Source organism: Oncorhynchus mykiss, chromosome 11 (assembly GCF_057628025.1).
Source record: "Oncorhynchus mykiss isolate SJ-2025 chromosome 11, ASM5762802v1, whole genome shotgun sequence".
Classification (NCBI taxonomy): Eukaryota; Metazoa; Chordata; class Actinopteri; order Salmoniformes; family Salmonidae; genus Oncorhynchus; species Oncorhynchus mykiss.
The window spans coordinates 37,835,001-37,847,460 of record NC_143032.1 but is presented as its reverse complement, the minus strand read 5'-3'; the positions used below and the strand labels follow the sequence as shown (position 1 = coordinate 37,847,460).

The following is a 12,460-nucleotide window of genomic DNA, read 5'->3' as shown; positions in this document are numbered from 1 at the left end:
AAGAACCCGATGGTCACTGACAGAGCTCGAGAGTTCCTCTGTGGAGATGGGAGAACCTTCCAGAAGGACAACAATCTCCGCAGCACTCCACCAATCAGGCATTTATGGTGGAGTGGCCAGATGGAAACCACTGCTCAGCAAAAGGCATATGACGGCCCACTTGGAGTGGAGTTTGCCAAAAGGCACCTAAAGACTCAGATCTGGTCTGATGAAACCAAGATTGAACTCTTTTTGGCAAGCGTCTGGAGCAAACCTTGCACCATTCCTATGGTGAAGCATGGTGGCGGCAGCATCATGCTGTGGGCATGTATTTCAGCGGCAGGGATTGGAAGACTAGTCAGGATCGAGGCAAAGATGAACGGAGAAAAGTACAGAGAGATCCTCGATGAAAACCTGCTCCAGAGCGCTCAGGACCTCAGACTGGGTCGAAGGTTCGCCTTCCAACAGGACAACAACCCTAAGCTCACAGCCAAGACAACGCAGGAGTGGTTTCGGGACAAGTCTCTGAATGTCCTTGAGTGGCCCAGCCAGAAGCCGGACTTGAACCCAATCGAACATCTCCCGAGAGACCTTAAAATAGCTGTGCAGCAACGCTCCCCATCCAACCTGACAGAGCTTGAGAGGATCTGCAGTGAATAATGGGAAAAACTCCCCAAATACAGGTTTGCCAAGCTTGTAACGTCATATCAAAGAAGATTTGCTGCCAAAGGTGCTTCAACAAAGTACTAATTTAAGGGTCTGGATACTTATGTGATATATTAAAAATTTGCAGAATGTCTAAACCTGTTTTTGCTTTGTTATTATGGGGTATTGTGTGTAGATTGTTTTTTTTTTTTTCCCCTCATCAATTTTAGAATAAGTCTGTAACCTAACAAAGTGGGAAAAGTCAAGGGGTCTGAATACTTTCCGAAGGCACTGAATGTGTGCTTGTGAGGTATAGGCTGAGTGTGTACAGTATACTTCTGTCAGCATGCAGTTGCGTGTGTGTGATGGGAGGTGGTGATGCTACTTTTAAACTAATGCTATTAGGTATTATCTCCCACTTCTTCTCTTTCCATCTTTTACACATGCAAACACACACTGCTCTGTTGTCCGCAGTGCTGCAGTCATCTCCTAGGGAAACTGTCATCACAGCAACTCTTAAAATAATATTGAGGAGGCTTGGCTCCATTCCTCCAACATCCCCTACCCCACTCACTCCATTTCACTCTTTCGCTAATAATAGATCCTGCTGATCACCCCACCTCATTGTCTGCAGCACAACGCCTCGCATGAGAGAGTAATAAAGAAAAAAAGAGCTTGAGACTTACGAGTTTCTCTGTGTGTGTGCTGCAGCCGCAAACTCTTCCCTGTGCCAAGCATTTGACATTTAACCACCAAAGCCATAAACAGGGCCCTGGATTGTCATTGACATGAATTCTGTCTGGCACGGTCTCTCGCTGGGTGTGTTTTGTCTCCGTACCCTACTCAACCAAGATCCATCACGGCTCAGGACACATTCTAGTGCACACATTGTTGGGGCCCATCATTCACCAACAGAAGGTGTATTAGAGGAAATTCACCTATTCTTCACTCAATATAAGGGGTTTTATTAACATTGTGAATATTATGAAGTAAGCGTATTATCACCTATTACCAACCAAGTAATGTTGTCACTTCATCATAAGCTAAAGATGGGGAATAATACACTTTACACAAAGCACTCCAAGTCTTCAACCAAGCTTCGCCTCCAGCATAGCTCTGGACCGTTCCATGTTAATAAACAGTGCTGACTGTGTGTGTGATCGCTCATGTTATTCCCGAGCCGCTGATCCTCCCGTCCACTACACTAACCATGCTGTTATGCTAGCTACCTCCTTCACTGTTTACGTATTCATTTATTCAGCCATGACTGATGGCACAGGCCAACCACCCCACTGGGCTTAGATGTCAATTCAATGTCTGTTCCACGTTGGTTTAATGTAATTTAATTGAAATGGCGTGGAAACAACGTTGATTCAACCAGTGTGTGCTCAGCGGGACAGCTCTCCGTCTTCTGGTAAATTAAACATCTGTTGGTCGTTTTTTGCCTTGAAACCACTCCAAAAACACGCACTCTCTGAGTGCGGCGCCGGCAGAAACGGCTTGTCCCGGGAGAGCAGGCTGGCGTTTGGTAATTAGCGTGCTGAGTGGTTGCGTTGATTACTTCATTATTTCCCAGATAAGCATCTGTGTGAGGCAGTTGATTGATGCTTTGGGTTTGACAGTAATCCGTGCTAATGACCCTTATTATTATTATTATTATTATTATTATTAATATTATTATTGTTATTATTATTAACACAGCTCTGTTGAGAACAAGAGGTTGGTGAGCACCTAGTGGAAAGTTGTTTACCGCGAATAGGCTAGGCTACAGTAGCGAGGACTTTAGCCTGTCTCTTTGATGAAGGATCCATCAGGTCCGCTTACACCATGGCTGAACGCAATTAGCAGGCTCTCAAAGAGCTTTGGCGTAATTACTCGACAGTCATGGCGACGATAACATCATCATTAAAGCCTGAATCCCATTATAGCATAGGATAATTCTCAGATAGGAACCTGGTTGGGAGGCATGAAAGGAAAGGGTTTGAAGGGTGCATTATGTCTCAGACCCCCAAATGGTTAGTTAAGACAGTTCACTTCAAAGGACTTCACCTAAAGTAATTGGCGTGTTTGCCCATAGCTAGCTAAACCGCATGATACACACTGGACAACATCTTGTAATTCCTTGACTTTGAAATGAAAGTTTCCACGATGGATAATGGAACTAACGAGCAGTAAACAACATGTGCGTGCAAATAAGCCTCAAATAAACTACCAAACAGCATGGCGTCATGCTCACTTTAAAGAGATGCTCCGGAACTTTTGCGACTAGCATGTATTTTCTAACACTCCCTCTTTGGGCAGGATGTGTCAATGTGTAGTTCATGCATGTATAATCTTTGAGCAGAATTGCTGTTTTACCTCAATTAGCTACGAAATCTCTAGTTTGAAAATAACTTCTGGAAGCTGTGCTGTGCCATTTTCCCTACATTTTCCCTCACGTGGGCCAGCCCCCTAGCGATTTGAGTTCGTGCCAATGACCTTCGGCCCCTCTCTAGCAAGATGCACACACAGCAGAGCGAGAGAGAGCAATGATGTGGTGCACATATGACACATTACTCACTTTTCAGGGACCACTTTTGACTCGTGGACACTACATTCAGAACTACTGGTTAAAAAGTATACAAAAGTACCAGAGAATCTCTTTAACATGGCCAGGGAGCAGTTGAGATGAGGGACAATGAGGTTGAGATACCATCTGCAATATCAATTGATAGGAAGTGCTCGTCGGATCCAGCCAAGTCATCTCTGCTGATACGCTCTAAAGAGCGTAATGAATTTATAAAGTACACCACTGCAGACGCTTTGTGTCGCTTCAGGCACTGACAGACAGGTGAGGCCATTCACTACTAGGCATGCTCTGATTGAGCAATCACTGTTTGGTTTCACACTGGGATTATTCATTTTCCAATAATCATGTTCCACCCTTGAGTTGTCTCTGGGCTGGGTTATCGCTTCTAGTATGTCTGTCCTGAGCCCATCCAACAACTCACATACTAGACTGAACTCCCAGTCAGAACCACATCTCTTCCAATAACCAACCTGTCTAGACAGAGTCCACACGCTATATGTCCTCATATCTGCTGTCTATCAGGGCAGGTAAACAAACCCACAGGGACTGGCTCTTTTACTAGCTCCATTATGGCTTTGGCTGTCCTGTTTCAATTCCTTTTTCATCAACTTGTACACCCAGGGTTCTCCACAAAATGTCACTGCTTTAATCATGGGTATCCTTGAGTGGCTGTGGGAAAAGGTCACCTCTAGTTACCCAGCAGTAGATAAGGCTGTGGGGGATATAAGACTTGTAGGCCTGCCATTTCCAGCGTTAGTGAATTACTCTGTGGGTGTCAATCATGAACACCCACTGTTGATCGAAGCACTCCACTCAGAACTCTGACCTATACCCCTCTGTGTGGGAAGTTTCAGAAGGATGAAGGACCAGTAGGATGTAAATATAGTACAATTGCAACCACCAACCCGACAATGACACTGCTTCCATGAGTAAGGGATCTTCAGTCATCATTAAAATCCTCTCATGTTCTCATACGCAGACTATGTAGCATCTGCTTTTAACTGTCAGTCTTAATGATGGCGTAATTAGCTAAGCTTACAGTGGCTGATTGTGTGCATGTTTGAAATATTGCGCTTCCCCATGGATGTGGGTGGGAGTTTGTTGGAGTGCACCCATGTGTATGTGTGTGTATCACAGGAGGCTGCTGAGGGGAGGACAGCTCCTAATAACGTCTGGAATGGAGCAAATGGAATGGCATAAAACGCATGGAAACCATGTATTTGATACCATTCCACTAATTTGGCTCCAGCCATTACCACAAGCCCGTCCTCCCCAATTAAGGTACCACCAACCTCCTGTGGTGTGTGTGTGTTTGAGCACAGCACCGAAGACAGACACGCACCCAGCAACTTTCTTGGATTTAATCCCTCAATAATAGTGGGGGGAGGGGGAACAATACAGCATCTCCCCAAGGATGTCGGTTTCTCCCACTCGTCTCACAGCTGTTTCTGAGTGCTCCCTGTGTAGACACTCAAGGAAGCCCAGCACATTCCCCCCTCCCCATCCTTCCTCACTACCCTCTTCCTGCCATTGTCACCGTGACAAGCCTGGTCTGCGTCAAGAGGTAAAATTAGATGTGTGTGTGCAGAGTATGGACCTTCCTGGACTGCATTTTTGCGTTACTGAACTGCGCGTGTGTGCGTTGTGCGCGTGCAGCCGTTAATGAAAGAAAAGAGGAGAGAGGAAATGTCGATGCGTTGGAGAGAAGTTATTTCCTCGCAATGCAGGTCATTGTGTATCTCCATAGACCGGCTTGCTAAGGCTACCTCATGGAAATACTTGGACTTTTCAGAAGGTTTTGTACTCTTTACCGGACATTGGAGTGAGTCAAAGTTTCAGACCTAAATAGAGAATAGAGATCATATCCAGATCAAATCTCTCCAAAAAGGTAAATACCATAGTTTATCATTCTTGTTTCTCCAATCTTTTTGGATACCATGTTTTTTCACTCATACCAGTACTGTAGCCGTATAAGAACATTAGTAACAAACATGGTTGCTGTATGTCTTTTACAGAGGCATTTAACTGAGCCTAATCTTGGTGTGCTTGTGCCACTCCTGATGCCTTGTGAAAGAGGGCATTAGCCCATGAGACTGGTTTTGAGAGGACACCCTTTGAGATAATGACAATTGCCATGTGTATGTCTAAATTAGGGGTCTTCACAGGTCCACCAATACAGGAATACCCGAGACCCGATCTGGGACATGAGCGGGTCCGGATCCAATATTCTAAATAATGTCACGAGTCTGGGCCAGATCATATATGATTATCATGGGTCTGAGTTGTTTCTTTAACTGACTTGTCTGGAAGAGCTCGTACAGAGCCGAACATGACTGCTGCAGTAGAGAGAGCAACATTTTATTTTTGATGCTGCTGCTCTTGCTTTTCATGAAAATGGAGCGTGGCGCGTGTAGCTTGTTGTTGGCCAATCATAAGTCATCAAAGCGGCAATAGGCTACAGTCATAGAGCCTCACTGCGTGTGTGGCAAAAGTTAGGAGATATCTAATCAATGGAAGATGGAATTCAAATGATGGAATTAAAAGTTAAAGGAGAAGGAAAGGCTACAACGACCAAGACACAACAGGTAGGCTGCTACTTAATAGTCTGAATGGGGTTGTCATTTGTAACTGTAGGATGAGAAAGAGCTGCATTGCAGCCTCAATTAGCCAAGCTTCCTAACGTTAGTCTACTATAGTGCAAGTCGGCTTGTTGGTTGCTTACAGTGCTTACGTGCTTCTACACCTGCATTGCTTGCTGTTTGGGGTTTTAGGCTGGGTTTCTGTACAGCACTTTGAGATATCAGCTGATGTACGAAGGGCTATATAAATAAATTTGATTTGATTTACAGCACGGCCCCTCCCCCACCTGCAAGAGTGGCACCTCTCTTTCCCCACTCTCGTGCTTCTTAATAAAGTGGCTTAAAATATTTTCAGCTGTTTCCATCACTCAGATCGGACCGGGCCTGGATCTGACCAGGTCTATTCGGAAAGGGTCAAGCTGTCCTCGGGTCCGTTTGGAACGGGTCTCTAAATTTTCGGAACGGGTCCAACTTTCTTCATTTTTATTTTTATTTATATATGATGGCACTTTGTCATCAGTTTATCTGAGAGATTAATTATGTTTGTGTTATTACGCCCACTCTATTGGTGTCCATTAGACATTTTATGGAGAAACATCAAACGCAACCCAAGGAGAAGGCGTGACATGCCGCAGGATACAGCCCTAATTTATGATGTTACACCATTACATTATTAATCCCTCATGCAGGGTAGAAACCCTAAGGGCCACTAAAATTGCTTTAATTTTTATGCATGATACTTTATTATTACGTGAATGATTTAGACAAGCAGCAGGATACTCCCACTGTGTGTCCTCTCAAGCTTAGAGGAATTCTCATTGTGTGTCCCTCTTAAACTTGAATCTTTCCAACTCCCTAACCACTGTACTCTGCTGTCCTCTACGCACGACTCACCACTCCTTGAGTGATGTGCAATAGGACCTCAGGGACTTAATTGGACCGACATGGTATTAACTTTCCTTAAAGGTTACCATTGGTAGCTCATAAAAACATCCAATTGACAAACACCTTGACCTACCTTCCTCCTCAATTACATGCTTTCAGATGCCTGTACTGCGGTTCTCGAGCATCAGTTTTCATTTTATTTTGTCGGGGGAAAGCTTCTACTACCTCTCCCCATGTATCACGGCCGGCTGTGTCAGGCTCTATAGAACAGTGTGCAGTAACAGGGCAAGGTGCACCGGAGGAGGTTTACCAGGTAACTGCAATGCCTGCTGGGTTGTGGACGGATTGATAGTCGTTGACAGCTCCCCTGGCTTTGCAGCGCTAGCCGCTGCTGTGTCATCCTACACTACAGAATGGGCTGTGGGACGCTGGGCTGTTTGTCTCCATTTCAGATCACTGGTGAGGAGACGCATCTGATACTGCTGTGTCTCCGGGGCTAAAAATATCCCTGCTTTGTCTGACCAATCAGAGTTTCTGAAAGGGCTGAACGGTGAGGTCTCGTTGGACAGGACATTGTCCCTCCCGTGGCGCTTTCTGACTAACCACTGTCTGTCCCCACAGCATGGAACTATGGGAGCTCAGCTGAATCTAAAACAACTGAATCTGAGTTTTAATTCCCTCATTATTACGACCTACAGAACATTTGTTTGGCATTTTGTTTTTCTTTCAACCCCTCGTCTGCTTTAAAGTGACTTTTGAATGGTGAGCCAACCAGTTTTACCATTACTTACAATACATTCCTTACTTTTCATTGTGCTAAACTCATTCCATGCTTTTTATTTTTTAATTTAACTAGGCAAGTCAGTTACGAACAAATTCTTCTTTACAATGACGGCCGACTCCGGCCAAACCCGGACGATGCTGGGCCAATTGTGCGCCACCATATGGAACTCCCAATTGAACCCTGTACTAAAACATTGATCACAGTAAAGTAGTTCCTAGCCTCTTGCATGCTTGTTTGTGGTGTGGACCTTCTGTAATGTTCCCTTGCAGTTGGAGATGACTTTACCCGACTAGCGCCTGTTCCCAGAGCCTGTCAGACGGTGCACAGACAGTGTGACCGTAGGGGTTAGCGTCAGACGGAGACAGGGAGGAGGGACAGGTGTCAGGCCCCACTGCAGATTGATTGTCGGATCGGTCGAAGACACACACGTCCATGGTCTTACAGGATCCCCCTTTCCGTTACACACACATGCACGTACACATACACACACACACACACACACACACACACACACCACCCCTACTGACGTGAGTCACACTGACACTCAGCCTGTAAAGGTCAGAAGAGTACATATGTCCTCTTTAGAACATCCCTGTGAATCCATGCTTTTGGTATTGCCAGACAGTGTCAACTGCTCATTTCAAAGAGGATATTTCTTCGATGCTTGGTGCTGTGATATCAATGTCCCAGAAGTGGTGCATGTCCTAATATGATTATTTTTAAGCATTGCAGCTGTACACGTCAGCTGATGATTGTTTCTTAGCATCAATACAAGTCGTTTCTGAAGGCAATGCAACAGAGAGTTAGGACATGGAGGGATCAAGCTTGTCTAAGGAAAGATGAGAGAGGGAAAGAAGAGAGAGAGGGACACAAGTAAATGAGGAGAGAAGACCAAGGGGACATGTGAGATAAAGGAGTGTTCGGGAGTAGGGCGGGTCAAGTTGTGCTTGAGGCTATGAGATCGGCGGGCACAGCTATCACAGCCACTCCCACAGTAGGCAATCAACAGACTGAAGCGGTCCACTGCAGGTACTCCATCACACACATCCCCGCCCACCCATGACGCAAAGAGCCAAGCTTGAGAGACACGGCACTGTATCGACTGACTACTTGCTCATGCAGTTAACCAAAGCCTCAAATACCAACACTAGCGCAAGCTGAACACCCAACACAGTCAGCCAACGGTTGCACACTAAGTCACCCAAGTACAACACCAACAAAACCAAACCAATGTTTTATCAAGGAATTCAAAGTGCCAATCAAGCAGCTTTCACAGCTGAGTAGCCCCGCCCACTAGACAGCAAGCATTGGATGGATCAAGGGTAAAAGGGCTACATGCTCATTATCTGCTACTAAGGTCTCATTGATCGCCTAGTCCAATAATCAATGTGCTTCACGCAGGAGTGGCTGAGTTGACGTGTCTGTCTGGCAGATCCAGCCAACAATTTTTAAACTGTAACAATTAGACAATATTGATGTAAGGGGGCTTGTCTTGAACTAGACTTGAGCTGAAACGTCTGCCCTTTGCGTCAGAAAAGGGACAAGAGGAAACAGATTCTGCTCTAATCTCATGTTGATGCATCTGTTAAATGACAGATGTTTAATCCTTGAGTTATTCTTCTAGGCATTTTAATTGTTTTCTGTCATGTTTCACTTGAATGGGAGAAATGAAGTATATTAAAGGATCAACACAATACCTCTTCACTTCATCAGTAGGGGACAGATACAGCATGGTCAATGGAAAAGCAGTAAAACGCAGTAAAAAATATCTTACAGTAACCACCGCACAGCATTCTCCTGGAGGATTTGGGATGCACCCTGTCTTGCCAGGCAATTCTGACAGGCGTCGTCTTCAGGCTTTGTGTAAAGTGTGGTGAATTTAGGTGTCAATCACAACCCACGCTCTCTGTTTTCCGGCGGTATTATTTTCTTAGTGATTGTGACAGGCGTAGCAGGACGTGATGCGCTGCTAGCTTCACTTTACTGTTAATTAGCAGCACCACACAACACGGCAGCAGTCAATCATATTATTACTGTCTGCAGGGTCACACAAGGACAGATTTTTTAAAATTTTATTTCATCTTTATTTAAACCCTCCCCTAACCCGGACGACGCTGGGTCAATTGTGCGCTGCCCTATGGGACACCCGATCACGGCCGGTTGTGATACAGCCTGGGATCAAACCCGGGTCTGTAGTGAGGCCTCCAGCACTGCGGTGCAGTGCCTTAGACCGCTGTGCCACTCAGGTACGGTGGATATAGATATAGAGAGGGGGAGAGAGAGGAGAGATATTACAGTGTTTACAACAGGGACGCTGCCAAAGAGAGACGAGCTGCATCCCAATATCTCCGTCTTCACTGCTCGTCCCAATAACTCTAAAGGGACATAAGGCATGTGTGACAGCTATGCAATGACTAGATGTTAGGCATATCAGATTGATATAGGGCTAGCACTTTGTGTGTGTGATTTTTTTTGTGCATGCGTGTGTGTGCACCCTTGAGCTATCCATCAGACAACCAGATCTGTCTTCAACTATATGTCCCATTATTGGTGTTGACAGTTTGCCTGCAGCCAGTTATAGGATCATTTTCCATTCTGTGCCATGCAGTCAGTCAGTCCGTTATCTTTGTTGCTGACCATAATACTATTTGAAGTCTATGCGAGCTGTACCTTTTGTCAATGATGAATCAGACCCATGTGCGCTCTCACACACACACATACACAAACAAATGCACACACAGGACCTTGGTCACAGCTGCTCTGATGAATGGTCGTCGTCAGAGGGCAGGCTTGGCTAGTGAGTAATGGGGACGATGGAGGTGTTGTTGAACTTCCCGTAACTCTCCTTTCTACTGCAGGCAGGTGCTGCTGTGGTTTTTACTGAGTGGAGGCACTCAAGTAAATGAGTAAGATACTCATTCCGGGTGTGTGTGGGTGGTTATGAGAGCTGAGCTGGCAGAGTCAGCGTGTGGAGCCGACCACACACAAACTGTGACACACGCACACACACTAAACAGGTGCCCACTCACTATGCTGCTGTGCTCCATGTCACTCCTACACAAATTGCTATTGGCAGGTGTACAGTTGAAGTCTGAAGTTTACATACACCTTAGCAAAATACATTTAATCTCTGTTTTTCTTCCTAGGTTTTGGCCTTTCTAAGGAGTTTTTCCTAGCCACCGTGCTTCTACACCTGCATTGCTTGCTGTTTGGGGTTTTAGGCTGGGTTTCTGTAAAGCACTTTGAGATATCAGCTGATGTACAAAGGGCTATATAAATAAATTTGATTTGATTTTCACAATTCCTGACATTTAATCCTAGTAAAAATGACCTGTTTTAGGTCAGTTAGGATCACCACTTTATTTTAAGAATGTGAAATGTCAGAATAATAGTAGAGTGATTTATTTCAGCTTTTATTTCTTTCCATTACATTCCCAGTGGGTCAGAAGTTTACATACACTCAATTAGTCATTTGTAGCATTGCCTTTAAATTAAAAAAATAAAGTTTAATTTGGGTCAAATGTTTCGGGTAGCCTTCCACAAGCTTCCCACAACAAGTGGGAAACATTTCTCCCTTGCTTTCACACGCTTTTTCAGTTCTGCCTACACATTTTCTATAGGTTTGAGGTCAGGGCTTTGTGATGGCCACTCCAATACCTTGACTTTGTTGTCCTTGCTACAACTTTGGAAGTATGCTTGGTCATTGTCCATTTGGAAGACCCAATTTGCGACCAAGTGCACTGATGTCTTGAGATGTTTCTTCAATATATCCACATCATTTTCCTCCCTTATGATCTCGTCTATTTTGTGAAGTGCACCAATATTCCCAAGTAAGAAGTTTTAGGTTGTAGTTATTATAGGACTATTTCCCTCTATACCATTTGTATTTCATTAACCTTTGACTATTGGATGTTCTTATAGGCACTTTAGTATTGCCAGTGTAACAGTATAGCTTCCGTCCCTCTCCTCGCTCCTCCCTGGGCTCGAACCAGCAACACAACGACAACAGCCACCACATCGAAGCATCGTTACCCATACAGAGCAAGGGAAACAACCAGCCCAAGGCTCAGAGCGAGTGAAGTTTGAAACGCTATTAGCGCGCGCTAACTAGCCAGCCAATTCACTTCGGTTACACCAGCCTCATCTCAGGAGTTGATAGGTTTGAAGTCATAAACAGCGCAATGCTTGACGCGCAACGAAGAGCTGCTGGCAAAATGCACGAATGTGCTGTTTGAATGAATGTTTACGCGCCAGCTTCTGCCTACCACCGCTCAGTGAGATACTTCGATACTTGTATGCTCAGTCAGATTATATGCAACACAGGACACGCTAGATAATATCAAGTAATATCATCAACCATGTGTAGTTAACTAGTGATTTATGATTGATTGTTTTTTATAAGATACGTTTAATGCTAGCTAGCAACTTACCTTGGCTTGCTGCATTTGCGTAACAGGCAGTCTCCTTGTGGAGTGCAACGAGAGAGAGAGAGAGAGAGAGAGAGAGAGAGAGAGAGATTGTTTACCCACCAGACATCCAAACAGAGAAAGCTAAGAAAAGTTTCAAAGGTTTGTTGATGGGAAAGAACCATGAATGCCTGTTTGCAGATCTTACCAGTTACAAAACAAGAGCAAATTTAATTTTTAATACCAATCGAGGGAACATATGGAAAAAGGTTATTTGCAACCATTTCCCTTTCTCAAAAAAGAGGGGCATCAGCCAAGGATGTCAGATCAGCATTTTTGAAGAAGCTGACCAGAGCAACACATATCAAACAGTAAACTTATATAATAATGGAACTGTATTGATACAAGGCAATGATTCAAGCCTCCAGGCTTTTGAGAATAGGTTTGCTACCCTAAAAGAAGACGCTGACATCATCTCAGAAAATGAGGAAAAAGTCAAGGAGGGAGATGGAGAAAAGCAGACCCCAATGGTCTCTGTGACCCAGCAGGAAGCCCTCAACGTCCCTTTACCTACCTCACCTGCAGCAGACAGAGTCAAGGACATGACAATTTC

At 44.7% G+C, this 12,460-nt stretch overlaps 1 protein-coding gene across 8 annotated transcripts in view; it reads left to right on the top strand.

The window, feature by feature from the left end:
- LOC110535660 (DNA topoisomerase 2-binding protein 1) overlaps positions 1-12,460 on the top strand; it is a 128,160-nt gene that overhangs the window by 58,444 nt on the left and 57,256 nt on the right. The window contains exon 1 of one of the 8 annotated variants that reach the window (XM_090190060.1): positions 4,680-5,778. The exons of 4 other annotated variants lie outside the window; for them this stretch is intronic. The gene's annotated coding sequence lies outside the window, so the exon portion shown is untranslated. Of the gene's footprint in view, positions 1-4,679; positions 5,779-12,460 lie in introns of those variants that run through there. 3 more of the 8 variants (XM_090190059.1, XM_090190062.1, XM_090190065.1) reach the window with 3 other exon arrangements.